This window comes from Nesoenas mayeri (assembly GCF_963082525.1).
Source record: "Nesoenas mayeri genome assembly, chromosome: 2".
Lineage (NCBI taxonomy): Eukaryota > Metazoa > Chordata > Aves > Columbiformes > Columbidae > Nesoenas > Nesoenas mayeri.
In genome coordinates, this window is record NC_137543.1 from 81,564,013 (window position 1) to 81,570,012 (window position 6,000).

Genomic DNA, 6,000 nt, shown 5'->3' on the forward strand with positions numbered 1-6,000 from the left:
ATTCACCAAGCTCAAGAATATCTTCAACTTTATGGCTATAAAATACAGTGGGTTCTATCTTGAAAAATAAAGTACTAAAGGATATAATACTTTTTTTTATTTTTTTTTTTTTTTTAACTTGCTCTTTATCAGATTAGATGAGCATAATAGGACTGGAAATGAGTCACTTTTTCATCCATTGAGAGAAAAAAATACAAATCATCATTTGTTTTCCAGTAACAGTCTGATGTTCTGTATTAAATAAGTTAAAATTATGCTTTCAGATTTTGGGAATATTTGATATTCTAGACAAGATATGTTTAGTCAGTAGACTTCTAGGAAAATTACAATTATTATCATAGACTTTTTTAAACTCAATGGCCGAGAAAGTCTCGTGGTTTCAGGATGAAAATATTTTTTTAAATTGAAATCAGAAAGAGATAGGAAAGGCTAGAATTTGTGGACAATGTTTCTAAGACATGGATTTCATCAACAATGAATTAAAATTCTAATCATTTAGTATTCATGCTTTGGGATCAAACTCACAGAGTTGTTTCATTGTAGATAATTAGAACTTTCTTTCTCTCTACTTTTTTTTTTTTTTTTTTTTTTTAAGTTTCTTAACATTCTGTGTTGTGGAAAAAAAAAAAAATAGATATATATTGACCATGATAAAACTCAAGCTCTAAGCTTGCAGATAAACTAAGAATCTTTGTTGTCATGGCAAAGGTAGCCAGCAGCATCCTGGAATACATTTAAAAGAATGTTGCCAGCAAGTCTAGGGAAGAGACCTTCGTCTCTAAACACCACTTGTGAGACACATCTGGAGTACTGGGTCCAGAAAAGGGACATCAGAATTACTAAGGGACAGAAACATCTATCAAACTAGGAAAGGCTGAGAGAGCTGGGACTGTTCAGCCTGGAGAAAAGGAAGCCCTGGAAGGGATGGAATATCAGTCTGTGTAAATACCTGAAGGTAGGAAGTAAGGAATGGGAAACTACTCTTCCCAGTGGTGTTCCGTGCTAGGGCAAGAGGTAATGGGCACATATTAAAATGCAATAAATTCCACTAGGAAAAATCTCTTTTACTGTAAGGATGATCCAGCAGTAGAACAGGTTTCCCAGACTTTGTGCATTTCTTGGAGATACTCTAAAATCAAGTGATCATGGCCTCCAGCTGTGGTTTGCCCTGCTCTGAAAAGGGGAACTGGACTAGATGATTTCCAGAGGTCTCTTTCAACATCAATGACTGTGATTCAGGACTATGAACAATTTCAGCTTTAGTTTGGAGATCTGAATAGGCTGTAGTAGGAGATTATCTCTCTTAGTTTTGTGATGTGGCTGCTGAGATAGTTATCTGCTCCAGTTTCCTTGCTGTATTTTGCTGTTCCCGTGAAACAGTTTTTGCTGCTGTGTGTGGACAGAGCAAGGCCTCCCTTGTGCTGTGAAGGCGAGGATCTACTTTTGCCTGTCCTTTGATTCCTTTTCATCAGTGTTCCAATAAATTATTTTTTTCTTGCTTAGATTAATAATTTTGTTGTTGTTGTTGTTTTTAAAATTTTTCTAAAATGCTTTATTAATTTTTTTTTTTCCTTACGTGTGTGTGCATTAAGTTATTAACATGATTATCTTGTCCAGTTTTTTTGGTAGTATCTGAAAATGAGCTTTAAGTCCTCATGTATTCATTCATTCATTCATTCATTCATTCATTCTGTTACTTCATCTTTCCAATCTAATTTTCACTAGTTTCATTCTGGGCTACAACTATTGACTGCTAATGGCTTGTTTGTGGTGACAGTTAAAGGTTTTACTCATCTCCTTGACCTTCCACATTTAAAGGTTACATTCAAAAGTAAGTCATGCTTCCCTTCATTATTTCTTCACACTTTGGTATGAGGAGACTCTGTTTAACCACCCAGGTTATTGTGTTTCTAATTAAACTTCAAAGCCTTAAAATTTCAAAACAGATTACCTTTCTTGTAATATGAACACTGGTTTTTATTTTCAGTTTCTGTACATTTTGCACTGCAGTAAATCTTCTCTTAACCTAGCAGGGTAGTGAATAACGCATACTTACAAGTTCCATGAGATGATGTTCATACTTTCTCACAGTTTATTTTAGAAGAAAAGTATGTCCAAGTGTCCTTTTTTCAGCTCCTTCATGTTTTTCTTTTTATGCTTGCTATTGTGGAGGGTATCTTTCCGTTCATGACCTAAAATACCATTTCTTTAGCTGCACACCTCATTAAATCTTATTTCCTTCTTTTCTCCACAGATCTCTTTCTGTCTGCCTACAACTCAGTTTCTCATGGGTAAAAAGCAGTTATCTAGTATTAGGTATTGGCAAGATAAAAACTGGTTTTTTACTCTCTGGTTCTTTGTCTTTTCTACTGACTTTTGAGTTCAAGAACACTCAGTCTTTTTGCATGTTTTAAGAGCACTGACTGAAATCCCTACTCCATTAAAATCTGTGGCAAATCTCTCTACAACTTGAAATGTGGCAAGATTTTACTGATACACTGTGGAAGTATATGCCTTGTGAAATGCTACTGAATTATCTTTCACTAATGTCCTGAGCACTACTCATGACTGCACCTGTTCCCAAACAGTACGGCAATGTCTTAATTTCTATTCGCAAGTAAGATTGTCTCAGTAACAACTGAAGAGTGTTATTTGTTTATTAATGCATAATTGTGACATTTAATAACCTTATTTCTAGTCAAAATAAAGTATTAAAGACAAATACGGTTCACACAGTACCTCATATATCTTAGTGGTTTTATTGGACCCGATCAGAGTATTTATATCCTCAAATACTAAGCTAGTATCAGTTTTTCCAGCAGCAAGAAAGTTGGGTATGATTATGTAGGGAAAAAATTGTCAATGATATCACCCATTATTGAAGTAAGGAGATATGAGAGAACTTGTACTTTTGCAGTTCTACAAAGTCGTGGCTCTACTATTGTCCTTGGGTCACTTAAGGGAGGGAGATGAGGTCTCAAAACTCTATGAAAGTTTCAATAGCTTCCTTTACAAGGAAATATTATGTTTATACAAAATCTTTTTAAAAGTTAAATTAAAAAATAAAGTAAAAAAAAAAAAAGTGTTTGCATTCATCTGTGTTTTCTATGGCATCTATTTTAAAACATTCTGTGGTCACATATATTGAGACATCATGAATACAGAAAAAAAGATTAAACACTAAACTTGTAAATTTTAAAACTAAAGAAACACTGATATTTATTTAAAAGGGAAATATAAGTAATACCAAGTGATATTGATTTTCTCACAGGTATGTACAGCACCAGCTAGATTCATCCTCAGTTCTTTTTACACTCGCCCTCACAGTGGGCTCAAGAGCAAAGGACACAAAGGGCACTGAGAGCAGTTGACATCACTTTCCCACTCTCTACCTTTTGGCATTTAAGAAACTTCACATTTTTACTCACATTCCCTTGCTCAAAATGTATATTTTCTGTTAGAAATAAGGGGAAATACATATATGCATTAAAGAGAGAGTACATCTCACAAGCCTAATTTCAAATAGGTCTATCTATAAGACATATTTGCTAGATCTAGTTACCCTCATGCATGATTCTTGCAGGTGATACTATAACTACTGATTTTATACCAGATAAGAACGGCTCATTTTCTAATTAATTTCCTGATCTAGATAATTTCTTCCATTTTCATCCACCTCCTGTTTATCTCCTTTGTACACGTAAGAATGCTAATTTTCCTTTCAAATAAAGTTTTACTGAAGTCAGTACAGGCCAAAATAAATTCTTTTATACAATGTCTTCACCTGTGGAATCAAATCTGATTTTCCTTAAATGACAAGACAGTTAATTTCTTTCTCTATGTATTTTCTAATGTGTTTTTAAAATAAGACTTTTGCTTCAATATATTGACAGTAGGCTAAGGTCATAGCCAGTCACATGCAAGAGAATTTTTTTATCTGTAACTAGAGACACATATTTAATCTTTTAGATTTTAGAAGTTGCTTGAGAGAATCTAAACCAATATGACTTTTTTCAATTTGGATTTATTTTCTTTGTAAGCAGCTTGTTAATGTGACAGTCATTTCTTTCTACTAAACCAGAAGTCATCAAGCAAATTCACCTTTCAATGAAAAGAAGAAATGTGCCTGCATGCATTCTTAATTGATTTAGCAGAATTTTAGTCATTAAATTGCTAAATTATATTCTTAGTGTGACGTAAAAAACCCAAAAGCCTGTGAACACGTTTCTTAAAGGTATTGGTCAGCAAAGATACTATTTATGACAGACTTGGACTGTGACATACTTAAATTACATTTAGTGGGCTACTCAGATTCCAGGCTTGATTCTGATTTTTATTTCCATCTTTTTTTTCCCCTCTTCATTTTTTGGTCCTTATTTAAAATGTCCAACACAGATGAGCTGCAAAATGCCTGTTCCTCAAAGCTTTATGTTTTACTATAAAGAAAAATTAATTTACACTCTTTTCCAGTATTCAGCTAACAACTTTAGTAAAGGGAAACTGTGCAAAAAGATTGCTTAAGATTAATCTTTAAAGATCCATAGTGTTGGAATACCATACCCCATATTTTTACTCCCTAAAATTTAATGGTCTGTCCTTGGCAAATTTAGGCCAGCGCTTTGTCATTTTTCACATACTGATATCTAACATGACCTTCCAATATAAGGTTTATGTATACATAAATATTTTTCTGTATTTGTCTTCAGCTACCAATAGTTGTTGCTCCCCAAATTTACTCTCATAATTTTTGGCATATTGCTCATTATGTAGTCTCTAGGATGCTTGTTGTATTATGGTACTTCAAAAAGTAATTCCAGTGCCTGTAACTAACTGTGCCTACCTCAAGTTGGTTTTCATTTGCTAGGTGCTTCAGTTTCTATTAATGATATATGAACACTCGAATATTGTGTTCTAATTTGGATAAAAAGCTACCATTTTCGAATTCTCCCAATACTATTTTTCTTACAGTCTTTGTTTCTAGTTTTCCCATTGTGGCTTTTGTCTGGAGTGTCATGCAACATTTCACATGGCAAATATATTATTTGTGATAGAGCTGGAAATGATATGGTTTTGTAGATTACGTTTATTTTATTTTTTTTTTTTTTTTAACCTGATAAAAATGTAGTTCATGTTTTTATAAATTAGATATTTTCCATTTTCTTGGCTCTTCTGTGATCCTCATGTCTTCCTCCTCAGTCTGCTTATGATAAAAGTAAAGTGCTCATGGAATTTTAAAGAAACTGATATATAGATTTAGGATGGATCTAACATGTTTTAAATTAATACAATAAATTTCAGGTACTTATTTATACATATAATTACTTTTTTACATTTCCAAAATATATAGTTCAGTTTCAGTTTCAACATGAGAACTTGTTTCTGCCTTCAAACTATCCCCATGACATTTCTTCACTTAATCAGACTTTTTTTTTTTTTTTTTTTTAATCAATATGGATATTTAATAAATCAAATCAAACTGTGTGTGCTTGAGAATGTGTTCCAACAAGAACTATGGGTGAAAATCAATATTGGGTTTTTGTTCATGTTCAAAGAAAAAGGAAGAAGGAAAGCAAAAAAGGCAGACACAGCAACAAAACTGGTAGAAAGGGTATACACAGAAGATTATTCTTAGTGTTTGAATCAGACACAGGCCTGAACTGTACTGCTCATATCCAGATTGTAATTTCATAAAAGTTCAAGATTGCACCTATGGCTCATTGCAGATAGAGGCAATAGTACTGAAGGCTGATTCTGCAGCAGTACACTAGCTTCTGGTTTTATCTTGCATTTTGCTTAGAGATATTCTCTTGGCTTTTTTTACCATTTGAATTATTTGAACAACAACAAAAACAAGCTAGTACCCTCTTCTACAGAGATTTCTCTTTTAGTTTTACCTTTAATTTCCAGTGAATCAGTGGGTTACCCTAGTTTCGTGAAGAAAATATTTAAATATTTTTTAAAGACATCTGCTTACCAGATACTTAAGTCCACCTTCTCTGA